This window comes from Scyliorhinus torazame, chromosome 16, assembly GCF_047496885.1.
Source record: "Scyliorhinus torazame isolate Kashiwa2021f chromosome 16, sScyTor2.1, whole genome shotgun sequence".
Lineage (NCBI taxonomy): Eukaryota > Metazoa > Chordata > Chondrichthyes > Carcharhiniformes > Scyliorhinidae > Scyliorhinus > Scyliorhinus torazame.
Window position 1 is genome coordinate 138,023,510 of NC_092722.1, and position 20,705 is coordinate 138,044,214.

The window sequence follows — 20,705 nt, forward strand, 5'->3', positions numbered from 1 at the left end:
AAACTGTTACATATTATATGTTATATCTATTGTAGTAATGTTTTTAAAAGCTTGGGTTGCAATATATATCTGTTGCAGTAACATTACTAAGGAATCTAGGTTAAGGCACCTAGACTGTGTGTCTGCTATAGCTGTAATTAAGGAGTCATAAAAGTGAGGTAATTATTGATTTTAAACACTTACTTGGTTACAGATAAAGGGTTAATGGAATTGTATTTTGATTGCAGGAGATTCCCTGGAGTATAGATAATTTATGGTGGAGTAGTGTTTAGTCATAGCTAAGCAGGTGGTGGGACTTAGTGTGATACAGATGTCGTGATTAATGGGAGGAGCCAGGTCTGTTTGCACCTTTGCAGTGTGCCATAGGATTTGAGTATGACAAGACAGAAGTGACCTGGATCTGCTCTTGAAAGGTTCTCTCTCCAAAAGTATCTACACAGTTAAGCAAGTACACCTGTTTTGTCAACCTTATTTCTTAGTGGCATTTGAACTATATTGGGTTGCTTAATTGGAGTTAACAGCATGTATAGATAGTAAGTTCAAGTGTTTCCTTGTGCCTAAGAACTGTTTTAACTGATAATTTTAAAACAATTTATTTGATGTTGGTGTGGTTAATTCTGTGTTTAAATTAAAGTTTGTTTTCACATAAAAGATACCTATTGGTCAGAGTTATCACTTGGGTGAAAAATCCTTTCCTCACAGCTTTATAAATAAAAAAACAATGTTTGAGGTTCTCGTCTGGTATCCTAACAAATGTTGGGGTCTGGTCCGGTATCCTAACAAAGATGTAAGAGGCACTTTAACAGGTTTGACTACGGGTAAGATGTAATTTTCTGCAGGCATGCTTTATCCCAGCACTCAAGTAAAATACATTAACATTGTAGCAATTGCACATAATCTATTCAAAGTTCTCCCTCCTCCCTTGCTCTTTATAAAGTTCTACTTGTTCACAGCCTGACAGATCCATGTGGCTCCCTCCTCTTCTCTCTCATGTGCCCCTGAAAGAGCACCTACATTGCTGCAAACAGTCGCCAGAAGAACAAACTGCTCTATAGAGACAAAAAAAGAAAGAGGTCAGGGCTAATAAAGGCGAGAGTAAAGTGAAAAGAACAAGAAAAAAAAGTCAGAGAGAGAGAGAGCTGAATGTGTGAGAGGACAGAGAGATGAAACAAACATGAAATTGAGAGAATGCAAAAAACAAAAGCAAAGGGTGAATTGAGAAAACATAGAATGGGAGATGAGAAATACAGAAATGAAGAAGGTGAAAAAAACTGGGTGACGAGGAAGAGATACAGGAGTAGAGAAAGATCTGAGAGAAGGAACAACGTAAGTGGGAGTTGAGAATGAGATCTGAATTGGAAAGAAAGGCAATGGGATCAGCAAGGACTTTTTTGAAGGTTTATCATTCCCAGTATCCTTCACCAGAGTGGGTCTGAGAGATAACAGGTTTGTTATTGACCTGAGAGAAGTTTGAAAACCACTGACTCAGAAAGCTCTAGAATGATTTATTGTGAAGAATGGCAATTGGTTTGAGATGAGCCTTCCTAAAAGACATGTGGGTGTGGGCAGCTTTCACATATCCCGGGAAAGATTTTGCTGGATGTTGGGCCTATTCTAGTTTCTTGTTATAAAAAAAAAATCAGATTGCTGACTGAGTTATAATACCACATCCCCCTTCTTTTCACTGTAGAAATAACACTGAAATGACTCTTGCAATGAATATTTTAATTATATGTCACAAGTTTCCATCAGCTGGGTTGGTTTTGAATGACACCTGGATATATTACTGTGTTTTGCTTCATTCATTCTCAGGATGCCGGCATCACTGGCAAGACCAGTATTTAATGCCCATCCCGAATTGCAGTTAACAAGCTGGTGCACCACCTTTGTGAATACAACTGAGTGACTTAGTAGGTCATTTCAGAGGGCAGTTTAAGAGCACATCTCTTAATAAATGTATGCCAATTTTCCCCCCTTGGTTTGCAGATTCCTTTATGACCAGCACCTTAACCAACTAACAATATTTGAACTGCAGTTTCTCTTGCCATCCTACCATGGATAACTTACTCCCATACCCTATGCACCAACATGGCTCAGCTCAATACATCTTTGAACACTTCAAATATTTGAAAATTCTCTCAGTATAAATTATAGTTAATTGTTACATATATTTAATTATTAGAGGAGAATAATGCTTTTCAGAAGATATCAACAAGCTGCTCCACTAATCACGACGAGAGTCAAGATTGTTTAATAGCAGCTTTGTTCCATATTTTCTAATTTATTCATGGTTGGCATCTTTTCAGCTACGACAGATGATGGACACATGGCAAACAATCCATTTCAGATGGGTTAGCTTTGCTGATGGCTGAATAGGCCAATGCCTGCGAGGCAGGTTTTGCCACAAGTACAGTACATGAACCTACAAGCTGCCCTTGTGGGTTGTTGTGTCTGGTGTTGGCATTTGTTGCCGAGTGTTCATTGTGGTGGTGCATGTCAACCCACAGGAGGTTTTGCCATGCTCCTCTATTTTTCAGCTGGTGAGTTGCAGGTGTGGTAGTCTATGTTTAGGGTCTGCAGGATGCACTTGCACACTTCCTTGAAGTTAAGCTTTGGGCATGCTACTGGTCATCTGACTCTGGCTACCTCACCATCCAGAAAGTCCAAGGGAATGCAATTGTGTTCTACCATAGACGTGTCTGATCCATTAAAGCCTCCTCTGTTTGATTAGTGCCAACAAACATGGACTTTACCTTTGAGGGAAGTGCCATATTTGTGATCCAGCTAGGATATACCATACCATAATGCACCACAGGCAGCAAAGATGGAAATCGTTGAAACTCTCTTCTTGATAGCTGTGAGTCATCAACATTTCACAGACATACAAAAAGGATCTGAGAAGGCTGGCCTTAGAAATCATCAGCTAGGTCCTAAGTGTAAGCCTGATGTTAGTCCTAGCAGAAGTTGGCCAAAGGAAGTAGCTGCTTTCCCCATGCAAGAAGAAAGTTCCACATCAAGAGCAGATTGCTTGCTACTGAGGATCCGAGGTGGTAGAAATTTCTAATCACTTCCAGTCGTGTGTTTTTCAGTGTGATCAGGACGATGCACACCTTGTCCCCTGACCTTGGCTTTCTTGATGCTTATAGTCAGGGAGAACAAGTTACAGGCATGGGAGAGACAGCCCATGAGCCTTTGTAGCTGTGTTTCTGTGTGGGTGATTGGAGCAGCATCATTCTTCACTCGGATACTGTATTGTCAGAAGTGAGGCCTGCTGGAAAGTAGGCTTCATTCCGAGGTTGATACATGATGCAAATATCATTACACTTTACAAAAACCAAGGCGACAGAGCAGATGGTAACAACAAGAGAAAGCATCTCAATCCATAGTGCCATGAGGAAGGCCTTTGTTAGGCACATAATTAAGACATTCCATCTACTTGCAGACCAAGTGTACTTGGAAGCACACTGCAGTGTCCATGCCAGAAGATCTACTACGAACATGATCCTCTCCATACGTTAGCTACAAGAGGTGTAGGGAACAAGGTGCACCCCAATTCGTTACTCCATGGATCTCACTAAGCCATTCAACACCATCCACAGAGTACATTCTTCGAATTTATTAGTAGCAGTAAATTGATGACAAGGTTAAGCTACTTCTTTTATAAGCAAGTTCATCCATCAACTCCAAGTTGAAGTTAGATTAGTATACAAGCTTTGCTGCCTAAGTGACATATCTAAGACTATGATTATTGCATCTTGAAAATGAATGGCTACAAAAATCGAGTTGGTGCCAGCAACAGGCGACAGAGAAATTTACACTTGTAACAGACTAACATTTCCAATGGGCAGATCGGGTCTAGCCTTTTGTATTAGCTGTGCCTTTGGCAGTATAACTGCGGTCTAATTGCTAACTGTCTAAAATGTTGTGCTTCCCAATCAGCTACTTGTTGTGCTTTGATTTCTCCATTTCAAATCACTTGCTGCAGAAGTACCTCATTCGTACATATTAGTTCTGAGTTGGAGCATTGATAATCTCAAATAAGAATCCTTAATTCTAAACTCTGGAAATTTAGGACAGATATGCAGTCTCGATGGGCCGGAAGGAAGAATTTCTGGGAAGTCAAATGAAATCTTTGGCAGTTATCGAGCCAAAGTAGCAGTACAACACAAAGATTGAGTCTCAATTTGCCCTTTGGAGCTGGGTCATGGGGTCAGCGGTGAAGTGATGATGCTGACCTCAAGGAAAGCCTCCCATCGCACTCTCAACAACATCTATGGCCTGGGTTTCTCTTTTCCCAATATTGGTTTCAATTTGGTGCCAACTTAAGGGGATCTCCAGCAATCCAGAAGAGGGATGTCATCACGCAGAGTAAGCAGCCACTCACTTTGAAGTATTCTCACAGAGAGCAAACCAAAATTTGCCAATTATCTTTCACTTTTTAATTATTTTACATAGTGAAAAAAAAGGGCCATATACGCAGAATTAAGATAGAAACTGAAATATAAACTTCAAAGAAATTTGGACTGTTATTATCATTATCGAGAAATGTGACATTCTGTAAATATAAATATATATTTCAGGGCCAATCTGGTTGTCCAGAAGTAATAATGAACTTAGTTAAAACTTAACTTGGAGCTTAGAATTTAATTAAAATCCAGTCATTATTCATTTTAAAAATGCAACCTTTTGGGTTTTTTTCAAAACAGTGATATTAATGCATAAAAGGGCAAAGTGCAGCAATTTTTAATTGCTTGTAGTCTGCAAATACTTCCAACAGTGCACCAAGTGAAGGGCTGTAGAAGCACTGACAGCAACTTCTGAAGTTCCATGTTTATCTGCACATAGATAGATGCCATAGGTTGCTGTATGTTTCACTGGAGTGATGATGACGAATGCTGACAGTTTTGTAACATCACTTCTGCAAAGATTTGCAAATATTTATGGCGGGCACCACAGGCTCTTTTATACTCGGGTAAGATACCGCCACCAAATCATCTCAGCTGAAGCAAGCACTGTAATTATGCCATACATATAATTCACAGCTGCCTGAAGCTTGGATCTGGAATAGCTGAAGGGGGCATTCATGACGTGGGCAGAAGGTCTGCTCTGACCCCAGAAAACCAGAGCACAATTTTACTTTGGAACCCGAGTTTGTTCTGAACAATTGACCATGGAGGGAGCCACCCGGCCCCTTGTATCAATAACAGCCTCCAACTAAGCAAACATACTGGTTCTAATTATGGCTTAGCATAATTTAAGTTCCTCACTTATTAACATGCATGGTATAATTCCTTTACTTAAATGCTATTAGGACAAAATAGTCTTGCACCAAATGACTTCATTTTTAAGGAAGCAGTCCCTCCAGCTATCCTATGGACCAAACTTTTCTCACAATTCAGCAGAAAATAAACATTTCTCTTTCTTATTCTCACATATATGTATTTGTGAAACCATGCTGTTAATTTTCATTTTTGACTTGCAGGTTCCTTCTAGCAACACAGGGCCCAAGGACAAAAAGAAGAGGTCACCGGTGTAAATAAGCCTACAATGACATACTTCAGCACAAAATATTAAAACAGATAACACGTGGCTATAATCTTGCCTGAAGCAGAAAGTTTTCATTTGCACTTGGGAGGAGCTTGCTCATTTGGCAGCAACGGGGAATCAGTACAGATTTGAAGACAAATTTATTAGCAGGGATGCAGATCTTGTAAAACCGTGATTTATTTTCAAATTTTGTAGCTCTAGTTTGTCCAATGTAGGTTTGGTTTTAAAGTCCCTTCCAGTTTCAAGGGAGTTGAGTCGAACAATATTTCATGTACTAAAGTCTTGTGGGACATATTGCAATGGGTTTCAAAAATGTTAATTATGGCATTGTGAGTAAAATAAAATGTAGTGCGTTTAAATATGTGATAATTAAATCATTACCCAAACTAAGTGCAAGGGGCAACAATAAAATAATCCAATTACATTGAAATGAGTGAATATGTCGGTATACTCGTAACCTAGTTGTCAATGTTGATTGAGATGCAAACCAGGAACAAGACGATTGTGGGCTTTATTTGCAGTTATGTGCCATTTATACTGGGTGGTTCTGGCTGCCATCTGTATAACATCATTTAACTGGCCACATATAACAAGGTTAATTTGAGTTCTCCCTCCGAGCTTTGTGTAAAATAGGAAAACAGATTATAAAAGGCCAGTAAATAATTTTACTTCAACAGCTTTCTGTAGAGTCCAGGTGCAGCCCACCTACTATGATAAGCTTGCCAGAGTCTTGGGCAAAGCAGAAGAGTAGAAGTGGTAAAGCTTTGTATTCTGATCAACTTTGGGACTGCCAAGGCACCAGGCCATATTGCTTTTAGTGATCAGCAGCAAACAAGACTTAGTTGACAATTTTGATGCCATCTTGAAAATAGGAATCATATTATGACTGAATTCGATGTCAGGATCAAGAGGAAGAACGGAGAGGCAAAAATCAAGATTTTACATTTAAGTAAAGGAATGAGAAATCAATTTACCACAACAAACTGGGCTGAACTGTAAACCTATAAACAGTGGTAAGTAGCCAAAGTGGTATTTAATAGGACACAGAACAAGTACATAGTCCCAATAGGAATAAGTGTCATTTGTAAAGTTCAGTAGCTATGATTGACAAGTGAAGTATGACACAAGGTGACACGAAATGCAAGGAAATGTGGAAATCTAATGGACTGGGAGATTTAGAAAAGGCAAAACTTGAAAAAACAAAGTAATATGAAGGGCAGAAATGAAATAAAAGTGAATTGCAAAGTATTTCAAAATACATTGAATGAATGAATGTATGAAGGGCAATGGGGGCTCATTAAAGAGTAAAGCTAGCAAAACTGTAATGGACAATAAGGAAATGTCAAACTTATTCAAAGAGTACTTTATATAAATTTTCACAGTGGAGAAAAAGGACACAACACTAGCCGAGTCAGGGAATGTAAAAATCAATTAAAGGGAGAAGGTCAGTGGGTTTACTATGTAAAATATGTCAGCATTGTAAGAGAGGTATAATGGGTCATAGTGGACAAAGCTCCAGGACCTGACCATTTCTATTCCAGAGTACTTCACAAAAAAAGGAAAGAAATTGCAGGTGCATTGACCATATTTTACAAAGCATTCCAGATCCAGGAATTGTGCTTGTTCACTGGAAAACTGTAAATGTCATTCCATTGTTGAAGAAGGAAGCAAACAGCTAATTACAGACCCATCTATTTAATATCAGTTGTGGAGAACCTACTGGTATCTACCAGCAGAGGCACATGACAGAGCTCTTGGAAGATATTAGCTGATCAGAGAAACTCAGAGTGGATTTAAGAAGATTAGATAATGTCCAATTAATAGTGTTTAATTTTCTGAGGAGTTGACTATTGTATAGGGGATTGTCTATAGGTGTTATCAATTTGGACTTTCAGAATACATCTGAGAAGATATCACATAATTAGCTGCAAAAATAGAAGAATAAGCAAGTGGAGGTAACCTTGTGACATCTGTTCTTAATTGGTTGGGAGACGAGAGACGGAGAACAGAAATAAAGGAACCAGATTCTGATTAAAAAAGAGTATAACAATTGGTCTTCTATAAAAAAGATCCGTGCTGGGGCATAAATCTGTCACCATATCTATTCATGACTTGAATGAAGGAATAGAGAGTTGTATATCCAAGGTTGCACATGATACTGTGAGAAGGCACAATGTGTTGTGCATGTGGGAACTGGAAGTTACAAAGAAAAAAGCAGATTCAGTTAGTGGGCAAAATGATGGATGATGAAGATCAATGCAGGGAAATGCAGGGTCATCTACTCTGAATCTGAAAATGAATGGTGAGATACCAAGCCTATTGAGGGGCAAAGGGACTTAGCTATCCATGTCCAGAACTCACAAAAAGTGGCCATAGAGGTACAAGAAGTGACCACATAGTCTAATAGGATGTTGGACTTTCTCTCAAGGGAACAAGCGAGGAATTGATGCTTCCGTTTTACAGCCAGAAGTACAGTGTTCAATTCTGGGCACTGCATCAGAGGAAAGAAATATTAATATTCTTTTGGTCATAAAGAACTTGAGTATTGCTGTAAAAAGACAAGTCATCTTACAGTCACCAGGACACATTGCAAGAATACCAGTATATGGGGAAAAAACTATTTATGCTTGTCGTAACCCCCCATGAGGACCACAGGGAAGCCATCATTGATCCTCCCTGGGACTTGTGGAGTACGAGCTTCCCAGATAGGAAGTCACATGTCTGGGGCTTGTTATGGACTGATATAAAAGCAGGCCCAAAGCAGGGCTTGGACAGACTAGTCCTCCTAGCAATGATTATACTGGGAGCGAGTTGCTGCTTTACGCAGAACGTGGTATATAGTTAAAATAAATTAATGTTCAATTTTTGCCTTCTTCCTCAAGTTACCAAAATGCTGTAGGAGAAGAAAGTGCTGATTGGTTGGCAAGTGAATTCCGATTGGTGGAGATGTTGCCTTGGAGAGTGCACCAAGTGACTCACAATTAACTGGCAAGCTTTGGTTGAAATTTAAATCAGGCAGTTTGATCCCGATTGGACAAGACATTGCCTTGAGGAATAAGTCAGCCAATGGCTGTCACTTATTTTCTTTAGCTCACCAAGGCGCAATATGTGTATATGTTCTTTCTGTCTGCAAAGAACAGGGCCCTGTGTATCAATATATGTAGCTGCCAATATACACAAGTGCACCACACTGGGAGCCCAACCGACAAATTGGTTGCCGGTGTAATTCGTAGCACACTGAGGATTATTTAGCAACTGCAAAATCACATCTAATTTTGGACACTGTATTTTGCGTTTTGCATGCATGAGTTGGTTGGGTACGATCTGTACCTTGCCTGCTGTGAACAGCTGTTGGAACATGCTCTATATGATCCGCCAATCTTTGGAACATACTTCCGATGTACCTAGCATCACACTAGCACTGAAATTCATATACTGCATTACTCATTTGTGTGATAAACAGAAGATCATCTTGGTTTGATGGCAGCATCCTGTTAGTGGTGAATGCCACTCGTGTTGCTAACAGTAGCACTGTGAAACAGCTAGCTGCACCTGTTGCAAAAATATTTGACATACCTTGCCCTTCCATGGTAATCTGAGGTATGCTGTGCACTTTTCAGAGTTTGAGTGATGGACAATATGAAAGGATCTGATCAGGGTTGTCATTATCCCGCAGGATGCCTTGATGTGTTCTATTTCAGCATCAAGCTTGCCATGGTGAACAACTGGCATGGGCTTATTTACAAGGTTGCCGAAAAGACCAATCGTATAGCGCATGGAACTGCAAGAGTTCCAATACATATGTTAACCAGTAGTACATTAACTAGTACGTTAAGGAAAGTGAGTTCATTTGATTGTTCAATTTCAACTGTGAATTTGATCACTGGGTGGAGTCCATTAAGACATGTAAAGAAATTATTACAACAGCTTCAGATTTAAATATTGCAAAGGTATTATCCACATATTGGAAATATGCCAGGGGTAGGGGGTTAGTTTTTAAAAATTCATTTTTATGGGATGTGAGCTTCGCTGGCTGGGCCGGCATTTGTTGCCCATCCCTAATTGTTCTTCAGAATGTGGTGGTGAGCTGCTCCTTGAACCACTGTCATCCCTGTGGTGTAAGTGCACCCAGAGTGCTATTAGGGAGGGAGTTCCAGGATTTTAACCCAGCGACAGTGAAGGAGTGCCAATATATTTCCAAATCAGGATGGTGAGTGACTTGAAGGGGAACTTCCAGATTGTGGTGGTGTTCCCATGTATCTGTTGCTCTTGTCCTTCTAGATGGTAACAGTTGTGGGGTTGGAAGGTGCTGTCTAAAGAGCCTTAGAGAGTTCCTGCAGTGCATCTTGTAGATGGTACACACTGCTGCTACTGTGCATTGGTGGTGGAGGAAAAGAACGTTTGTGGAAGGGATGCAAATCAAGTGGACTGCTTTGTCCTGGATGGTGTCAAGCTTCTTGAGTGTTGTTGGAGTTGCACTCAACCAGGCAAGTGAGGAGTATTCCATCATCCCTTTGACTTGAGCCTTGTAGGTGTGGACAGATTTTTGGGACTCAGGAGGTGAGTTGCCGCAGGATTCCTAGCCTCTGACCTGCTCAGGGCAAAGGTATTTGCCAGGGCCCTTGTGAGCCATGTGTAAGAAGTCTCCCTCTGCCCTTCACACACTGCTCTGTACCAATGCCCTAACAGTGTAAATGATACCTCTGGTGTTCCCCTTCAGTTGTCCAGTTGAGATGAGCTGCTGCTCTGTCCATCCCCGCCAACCCAAATCCCATCCAGCATCTTGAGATCTCCACAATGAGGTAATGTGTGGTTGTGAGCAGCTATGGTTTGTGTAATGTTCAATGTCCAATCTTACCCCATCCCTGTTATGTACACCCTCCCCGCATAACCATTGACCACTTTCCATGTAACATTTGTCCTTCCCATAGTTTCCCTTCAACCTGCCCCCATCAGTCTCCATTCTATGCAGGTGAATGTCCATGTCCCCAACTTCCCGAGGAGCCTATCCCCATTGCAGCAGATCTGTGCCCCCCATTATTCTGCCGACCCAAGAATCCGTTTCGCTGTCTGAATTTCCTCCAACAACCTTCAGCGTCCCCTTACCTATCATCATTGTGCCCTCACCTCCCCACCCTCCCAGCTCCTGCTGCCACCTTTAACCCTCACCATCTCTTAGCATCAATTCCCCCAGGACTTATCAGTTGGCACCACAGGCCACTTCTCTCTGAACACCTTTCTCCTCTTGCTCCCCTATGCCCGTTCACACCTGCACACCACCACCCCCGATATCCATTCAAACCTGCACCCCCCCCCAGATGCTCGTTCGCTCCTGCACAATTCAGGTTGGGCCTTCATCTGTGTTCTATTAATGTTAATTTTTAAAATGCTGAGTTCGTGACAGCTCACACCTGTACACAATCCCTGGCTCACACTTCACCACAGCCCTGCCCAACCTCCCCCTTCCATACTACCTCACCCATTCCACGACCGCTGCATTATCACTCTCTTTCCCATACCACTCCTATCGTCCCCCATGTCTCTCTAGCCTGATGACCAATTGGCCCTGTTGCCCAGGATGATCTCGGTGGCTGTTCTTAGGAGGCCCAAGGCCTGAAGGGCCCCGGCTTACTGCAGCTGTCCTAATGTGGGGCAGCTGCTCCTTCTGCAGTTACAGAGGTTGAAGCTGAAGAGGTCTCAGGCATAGGAGATTCCGAAGGGCGGGACACTTTCAGAGAGGCATCAGTGGAGGCCCCAGAGGTACCAAACAGCCGTTCTTTCTCCCTTTGGGTGCTTGAAGGAACCTGCCTGACTCCTTGAGGAGAAGGGGCACCTGGAAGGAATATCCCTTGTCGAGCCACTGCAAACCTCACCCATGGCTTCAGCGATAGAATGTAGGTCTGTATATATTCCTGACAGATAGGTGGTCTGCTGGACCAGGTTCCCCATGACATCCACAGACCTCAATGCGTGTTCATGTGGGCACCGCCTCATCAGCCAGTTAGTGTGCAAACTCCTCTGCCTCACATGTCACTCTGTTAACAGCCTCCGACAACTCTGCCTCATGTTCCCCAGCCTCTCACAGTAGCCCCAGTATTTCACGCAGGGCCGATTCCGGAAGCACAGCACATGATTTTGATGTTGCAGATATCTCTTCCCAGCAGTTATCTGGTGAGCTTGGTTGACCCTGCCTCTTCCTGCTGTGGGAAGTGGCCACCAGAATATGAGACCCTGCCTGAATTAGATCTAGTAACCAGCGAGGTGTGTGTCTGCACTGATGGAAGGTGGGGTTGACTGCTTTGATTCTTCGACAGGTGCACTTTCTTCCTCCTACCCAATGCCTTCAGGCCTCTGTGAGCTGAAGGAACTTCTGGACAGTGTTTCCTCTTCTGGCCTCTTCCTCCAGGTACATGTAAGTGAGAGAGGAGAGGGTGAGTGATACCATGAGCTGCCTCCAACATGGAGGAACACATGACCCTTCGGCTTCCATGTGACTGTATTATGCAAAGATCCTTACTGGAACGGGGCTGCCTGCCGATCTCAGCATCTGAACAGGCGTGGTCTGGTTTCTCCCCTGCTAGCTGGGCTGCCCGCTTGTCGAACCCAGGAAGGTTCATGAAATGAAAATCGCTTATCGTCACGAGTAGGCTTCAATGAAGTTACTGTGAAAAGCCCCTAGTCGCCACATTCCGGCGCCTGTTCGGGGAGGCTGGTACGGGAATTGAACCGTGCTGCTGGCCTGCCTTGGTCTGCTTTCAAAGCCAGCGATTTAGCCCTGTGCTAAACAGCCCCTCATGACATTAGGCCAGCCCCCTCTGTCTTAGCTCCCTCTCTCTCGCTCTTGTTGTGCCTCAATGTCAGAAACTGATGTCTGGGTGTCTGTTAAATTTGACAACCAGATGTGATGCCAGGATGAGCGTCATCCAGACTGCCCCTTCGTGCACGATAACGGGAAACTACCACTGTAATTAATTAGTCTAGCATTGTGCGTTTCGCCGCAAATTCTACCCGGCCTCTGTGACAGGAAACACTCCTGGTTCCACTCATGTCACGGGACGTGTGCCCCGAATAGAAATTCCTAGCCTACATTTTGTCTGTTTGTAATCATGAGCGTGTGCTGGAAAGAACATTGGGCTGGATTCTCCATTTCTGAGGCTGGTTGCGGAGGGTCTGTGGCATTTTATGGCGGCGGCGGCCCCTCACCGATCGTGCGACCGATGAGGGGCTACAGCCGCGCCGCGTAAAACTCCCGGGGCGCGATTCTCTGGTCCGACGCCAAAATCGCGGTCAGTAATCAGCCAGAGATCCCGCCGCTTTTGCGATGCTCCGCCCCTCCAACACGACGTACTCCTAGAGTATGCCACACGCCATATGGACGGCCTCAGGTCATTGTCTGAGGCCCTCCCCCACCCCCCCCCCCCCGATGCTCCGCCCCCGACAAGCCAAGTTCCCGATGACATGGGTCTCTCATGCTATTTTTTGTCGGGATTCGGCCTGGCGGCTGCGAACTGGGTCCAGCACCGCCACAGTCGGGGGAAAGCCGATCCGCAGGCAGGGGGGGCTTTGGCAGGCACTGGGGGCATTGGTGGGGCGTGGTCCGGGGGTGGGCCAAAGGGAGCACTATTTGGCAGGCTGGGTCCATGAGCGGCCGGTGCCATGTTGCAGGGCGCGCCCGCTGCAGGCCCCCGGCAATTCTCCAGCCAAATCGGCAGCTAGAGCCGGGTGCTCTACGCTGCGTGCCTGCTAACCCCCCCACCAGACGGGGGATTTGTGACCGTTTTGCACCATATTTTTGGCCGTAAAAGGACACTGTTCCCTCACCGGCATCAGCACTTAGTGTCAGAATCGTAGAATGCAGCCCATGGCCCCCACAATATAAATGGCCAGAGACTGGCCGGCTCCATGGCCGCGCATGCGCACGGCGACAACCTGCAGCGGTCACGCCGTAAAACATGGCGCCGGCCGTGAGGGGACCCGACCTGCCAGATAGTGCCTCCCTGGCCACCACCCACCAATCCCCCAGCCCTCGCAGTAGGCCCCCCAGCCATCAGCCCGGCTCCCAGCCGCAGTCGCCACGCGGGTTCCCGACCGCTGAGACCACTCGTCCCCACAGTGTTGGGAACTCGGCCCATTGGGGGCGGAACATCGGGGAGGGCCTTCAGGTGACGTGCTGAAGCCGTCCCAACGGCGTGCAGCACGTGACGCGATGATGGGGTTTCGGAGAGGGCAGAGCTTGCATAACCTTCGTCAAACAGACCCCGCCCCCGATTTCGGTGTCAAAATCGAAATCGGCATCGGGGAACAGAGAATCCCGCCCATTATCTGGGTTCATAGGAAATAAAATGTGAACCATGGTCACACTATTACTGGACTGAACAACTCACTGCAGCCAGATGAACAATGCGGTGACACAACGCATTAATTAGACTAATTAATTACGCAGTCTGGATTTAAAGCTGGATTCAGAATAGATTCTGTCCAAGTAAATGGGAATTCATGTTCATAAAAACCCTGCATAACTGAAAGTTATATCTGTCATCTGAACTGTTAATAAATGAAAAAGGAGACTGTAAAAAGAGAGTTATTCTGATCATCCGGGGGTAATGACTATAACTACTGCAAAAATGCTCCCATGTGTTCTGCATACAAACACAAGTTTATGAAAAATGCTCTTACATCGCCATGTAAATAGAGCTTTAAAATATATTTTTCTATCCCCATGTCAATAGAACACATCCGGCATTACCGACATCCAGCGTATGAACATTTTTGAAGTTTTTAAACAAAGGCCATTTCTCTAATACTGCTTTTGATTCACAACCAGATATCAATGAAGCATTGGTTTTTTTTTCAAGATACTTTCACCAAATTTTGTTCATGGCTGGCAGCAGTGATGTGTTGGTCAGAATGACATAGTGGAGAGAGTGAATGACAAGTGTCAGAGAACTGCAATGGAGTTGAGCGGTGGCAAAGGGTGAACGAGAGTGACAGACAGAACTTAATTTCAGTGCATTACTGAAGGAGTGGATCTCTGTTGCCGCTTGTGGGTTCATCACGAGCAGTGACACAGAAACAGACGATATTCCTTTCTCAGAGTTACAAAGTCAACGCGCAGAGTGGACAGGACAAGCCCCTAATCCATCTCCTGGCTTGCTCCAAAAACCAATTCAAATTCAAATTTAATCCAATTCATGGACCCCACAAGAGAGATATACTAGATCCAAGTTGACAAGAGTGGACATTCCACCTGATCTTGGGTTTGATCTGACGATGCTTGATCTTAGCAAGATCAACCTTCCTGATCATTGTCTTTCCTCTGCCAGGTATTGGATCAGCCACTCGTTACATACAGCACATGATAGTTCTATTGTAGTTAATACACTGAAATATCAGGCGGTGCTGACTAATAACACTCGTTTTGTGCCCTGTACGTGGTGAATAGCTACCCGAACATCTTTTGGACGACTTCAAAACAAGGTCTCATCTGTGCTTTCCTTTGGACATAACAGATCCAGTGGCACAATTTGAAGAAGAGAAGCACTCACTCCTAAACCAACACTGCTAAAACAAATGAATTGGTCATGAAGTCATTGCTGTCTATGGGAGCTTGCTGTGAACAAATTAGCTGTCATGTTTGTTTGCACTACAACAGTGGTTCTACTCCAAAGAGTTTACTGTGACGCATATGGAGACATCACAAAGATATAAAAAGTAAGTTCTTCTTGTCTTCTTTCCACTCTGCTGGGCCAGACTTTGCTCCAATAGGGCATCGAACACTGTTAGATGTAACCTTCAGCTCCACAAATATCTGCCCATGAATTTACTGAAAGTTTGAAGGAACTGGGGTTTCTGCGACCCAAGCAAGGAGAGCACACAGCAGGGTATTTCCTGAGCCAATCAGGCAGAAGGAATGGACGCAACATTTAATGGTGAGAAAAAAGTATTTTTTTGCAACGCGAACAGCAGAGTGGCAAAACCTGGACAGCCACTACAGGTTATCACTCTGTAACCATGCATTTGACCCTCAGTTGAAGTTACCAGAGCATTTATGCATAAAGATATCAGGCTGGATTCTCTGGGCCTCCACACTGAAATCGTGTTCGATGGAGAATGGGCGTCAAAGCAGAAATTCAGACAGGCGTCTTCCCATGATTCTCCGGTCCCTGGAGAATCGCCCGGGAGTCTCTCGTGTGTGAACCATGCGGCGTGGATAGGGGACCATAGACAGAGGCCCCCCCCCCCCCCCCCACCCCCCCCCCCCCCCAATTCTCCGCGCGAAACCGGCCGAGTCCCCGACGGCATTAGGCTCCAACCACTCATCGACCGTCGGGAACGTCGGGTGGCTGCTGCGGACTCAGTCAGTGGCTGCCCTGATGGGAAGCGGGGGGGATCGTTCACCGGGGAGGGGGGGGCCTCATGGACAGCCGGGGGAGCGATCGGGCATCACGGTCCCGTGGGCGCGCGCGATCTCGGGGGGGGGGGGGGTGCCTACATTTCTGGTGCCGCTTTGCGGTGCGAGTCCACCATGTCGCACGGGGCAGCTGCCACCATGCGCATGTGCGGACTCCCGACCGGAGGTACGAGGCCCCGTATACGCAGGCAGAGCTGCGAGAAGCATTCCGGGGCCCTATAAGCCCCCTGCAGATGGAAGAATCACTCAGGACTTTCTTAAGGAAAGTCCAGAGTGAAACGCCAACATTTTTACGCTGGCGTGTGGACATTGCCCCATTATTGAAGAATCCAGCCCATCACTTGAACACCAAACCCTGCTCAGCAAGACAGAGAGCAAGGTTGACAAAGGACACCATGACTGATATCTTGTCATTAAAATAGTCCCACTCATTCCTCCCGATAGTAGTCACAAAGAGCATTCCCCAGCCTTGTGGGTATTTACTGCTGATGTTATAAATCTAGTATGCCATTAAAAAGCATTCATCATCAAATAAATCAACAGATCAGCCTTGAAACATAGAGGAGAATTCTCCCATCTGGGGACTAGGTCCCTTGGCGGGAGCGGGAACATGGAGTGTTTCCCACCGTGGAGGTTGGCGGGAAAACATGTCAAATCTTTCAGCCCTGATCTCATTAGTTATGCATCCGAGTGTTTTGTGCCATTTTCTGTGGTGAAGCAGGTCAGAAGGTGAGCAGTCTGCCGCCTTATCTGGGTGCCATATTGAAAAGGCGCCCAATAGCACTTATCCGCGATGGATCTCCGGGAAATTTCTGAGGCTGGCAGATGGACTCCCTCCAGGACACCAAATCTGGTGATGTACCCTCGGCCCACTGCTGTGGCGGCCTCCATCTCAAACTCCAGAGGCAGCCCCAGGCATTGTTCAGATGAGTCCCGATGTCTGCACACCATTTTGTTGCAGATGTGTTTCGCACCAGTGGGATTCCCCGCTGGAGCTGCAAAGAAATTGGGTGTGGATGGTTGGGCCATCAGCTGCATCCCATTAGCGAGGTGCAAGCGAGTTACATGCCAACCTCCAACTGGTTTCCCGATCAGCCACGGCGGCCCCCCCCACCCCCCCCCCCCCCACCCCCGGCCGGGTTTGGTTGACTCTGTCCGCAGGGGCTTGTGAGAATTCCACTCCTACTTTCTTAAACATTATCTGTTAATACCAGAGAATGAATTTTAAAATTCAACTTGATATATATTTGGATTTGGATTTGTTTATTGACACGTGCACAGTGAAAAGTAATTTTCTGCGAGCAGCTCAACAGATCATTAAGTACATGAAAAGAAAAGAAAAGAAAATACATAATAGGGCAACACAAGGTTTCCAATGTAACTACATAAACACCAGCATCGGGTGAAGCATACAGGGTGTAGTGTTAATCAGGTCAGTCCATAAGAGGGTTGTTTAGGAGTCTGGTGACAGCAGGGAAGAAGCTGTTTTTGAGTCTGTTCGTGCGTGTTCTCAGACTTCTGTATCTCCTGCCCGATGGAAGAAGTTGGAAGAGTGTAGTTTAAAGAAGTGAAAAGAATGCTTTGTAAGAGGGGAAAAATTGTTGTTTGGGAAAAAATTTTCAATAAAACATTTATAAAAGTTAAAAAAAAAAAAAAAAAAAAAAAAAAAAAAAAGAAGTGAAAAGAAATCCTTTAGTAGGAGATGGCAAGATTTGAAACCTTGTGTAGGGCATGCAAGAGTTCAAGTACTATTTACCTTTTTTACAAATAATGTTTTACCCCAGTATTAGCAGATTACCAGGCATTATAGCTCATTTAAAAACAGTAGTGCTTCAATTCAACTTCTAAATGATAGAAATTCAAAATCTGATCTCAGTATCCACAGGAATCCACTATCTCCTCACAGGCTGCGTGTCAAGAAGGGGATGGGGTTTCAGAGGGGGACAGGGAGTCTGGGAGTAGGTAGGGTGTCTGGGATGGGGTGGGGAGTCAGTGAGGGATGGGATAAGTTACAGAGGGAGTGGTCTGTGACAGTCGGCGTGGGGTGCCAGAGTCAGGATGGGGAATAACAGAGGAGGTGGGGAGTCAGAGAGGGGGTAGAGAGTCAGTGAGGGGGCAGAAATTCAGAGAGGGACTGAGGTGTCAGAAGTAGGACAGTTGGTTGCAGAGAGGTTGAGAAGTGACTGAGGAGTAAGGGAATCAGTGCTGGCATTGGGTGTCAGAATGGGAACAAGGAGATAAGGAGGGGTAAGGTGGCAAGGAATGGTTAGTGAGTCACACGGAGCGTGTCAGAGGGCAAGGGAGTCAGAGGGGTGTGGTCATCGGTGTGTAATTAGGGGGTGGGGCCACGTATGGGGTCAGGGCCAGAGTCAGGAGCGGAGTCACGGTGCAGCCATTGTGCTGGGGTTTGAGATGACCAAATTAGGGGGTAGGGTTGGGGTGGAGCTGGGGGGGGGGGGTCAAGGACCCAGACAGTAAGCAGTCAGAGTGCTGGGGTGTCAGTGAAAGAGTGGAGTCAGATGGTGGAGTCAGAGAGGTGTGGGGCCGGGATGGAGTCAGTGGGGTTTGGGGTCGGGGTGGAGATAGAGAGGTCTAGGGTCATGGTGGAGTCAGAGAGGTGGGGGGGGGGCCAGGTTGGAGACAGAGAGGTAGGGGTCTGGGTGGTCAGAGAGGTGGAGAGCCAGGTTGCAGACAGAGGTGTGTAGGGTCAGGGTGGAGTCAGAGAGGTGGGGGGAGGCAGGTTGGAGACAGAGAGGTGTAGGGTCATGGTGGAGTCAGAGAGGTGGGGGGGGCCAGGTTGGAGACAGAGAGGTAGGGGTCTGGGTGGTCAGAGAGGTGGAGAGCCAGGTTGCAGACAGAGGTGTGTAGGTTCAGGGTGGAGTCAGAGAGGTGGGGGGAGGCAGGTTGGAGACAGAGAGGTAGGGGTCTGGGTGGAGTCAGAGAGGTGGGGGGCCAGGTTGGAGACAGAGAGGTGTAGGGTCATGGTGGAGTCAGAGAGGTGGGGGGCCAGGTTGCAGACAGAGAGGTGTAGGGTCATGGTGGAGTCAGAGAGGTGGGGGGCCAGGTTGCAGACAGAGAGGTGTAGGGTCATGGTGGAATCAGAGAGGTGGGGGGCCAGGTTGCAGGTAGAGAGGTGTAGGGTCATGCTGGAGTCAGAGAGGTGGGGGGGCCAGGTTGCAGGTAGAGAGGTGTAGGGTCATGGTGGAATCAGAGAGGTGGGGGCCAGGTTGCAGACAGAGAGGTGTACGGTCATGGTGAAGTCAGAGAGGTGGGGGGCCAGGTTGCAGGGAGAGAGGTGGGGGTCTGGGTGGAGTCAGTCAGTGTGGTCGGGGTGGAGTCAGATAGCGTGTGGGGTCTGAGTGGAGTCAGTGAGGTGTGAGGTTGGTGGAGTCGTGGGGTGCGAGATGGGGTGGAGACAAAGAGGTGGGGGTCTGGGTGGAGTCAGAGAAGTGCGAGGCCAGGGGTCAAGTCAGAGTGCTGGGATGTCAGTAACAGGATGATGTGTCCAAGGGTAAAGAAGGGTGGGAACTGAGAGTGGAGTCTGGGGTCGGGCATAGAGTCCGACGGGCACATAAAAAAAAAATTAACAATGACCATAAATACAAATCAGCTTCTTCAGCATCGAAAAGAAAATATTTGATAGTGCCATATTCAGAATTCAGGTCAGATCGAATGAATGGTCACGCGTTCAGCTTTAGGTTAGGATGCCACATTAGTTTGTGTATACTTTCTACTCCACTAAACCTTATAAGGGGCAAAATGAGAAACTGACCATGCAAATTAAGGAATTGACATTGGAACAGACACTGGAGAACTAAATAAGGAAGTCATTCTGGAATATAAACACAGCATTGGTATCACATTCTTGAAGCAGACTTCATCACATCTTTATTTATTTATATATTGAATACATTTTCATGAAAAAGTCCAGCATGGTCTCTGCACTTGTCAACAGCGATAGACGGTGTGACCTGAGATTCCCCATTGGCAGACTTGGCTTGTCAAGTGAGACACTGCTTCACCTAGAATTGTGTCTCCGCACATGTGAGTGGGGAGTCAGTGAAATGCATCATGCGCCAACCTGTTGCCATGGTAATATGCTTTATTAGGTTAGGCATGTGTAGGTTTGCCTGACCTGTGAAAAGAATCACCAGCCACCCAGTGCGAATTTAATAGATTGTTAAATCTGCATTAACCTGGAGAAAATAGCATGAAATGAAAGGTTCGATGGTGCTACCTTGATGGAACACTGCAAACCTCAATGATTTCCAGCAGCCTTTGTCACTTTCTTTACCTAACACCTTTATTTGGGGATCAGTTCAAGGAATACAAGAAACATGGTTTGAAAGTTCTATGTCTCATATCAGCATACCAGCATTTATATATTTGATGTACCAGCTATGGACATTGTGGACTGAATTCATGTAGTCGCTATTTTTGGAACTGACACCCAGGGATTTGCTAAGGACAAACACTGGGTTTACCAGGAAAAAGGGATCAAACCATTTCTCATTCTTCTTGGACTGTGCAATTCATAGATTGTAAAATGACAGCCAAGGAAATAGATCACTGCACTATTAAAGTTCTAAATCCGCCCAAAGCAGGCCACCAAGGGATTGGTATTATTGCTGTTCGGGTCATGTACTTTTCCAACAGTTGCAATCTCTGACCACAGTAGTTCTTCTGACTAAATTATAATTCTGTAGTCACTCATTATAAATTGGACGGCAATAGGTATTTACCTTTT

General features: G+C 45.5%; 1 protein-coding gene across 5 annotated transcripts in view; it reads right to left on the reverse strand.

Annotated features, from left to right (window-relative positions):
* Nucleotides 1-20,705, reverse strand: part of inpp5a (inositol polyphosphate-5-phosphatase A) — a 752,293-nt gene that overhangs the window by 3,100 nt on the left and 728,488 nt on the right. The window lies entirely within an intron of this gene.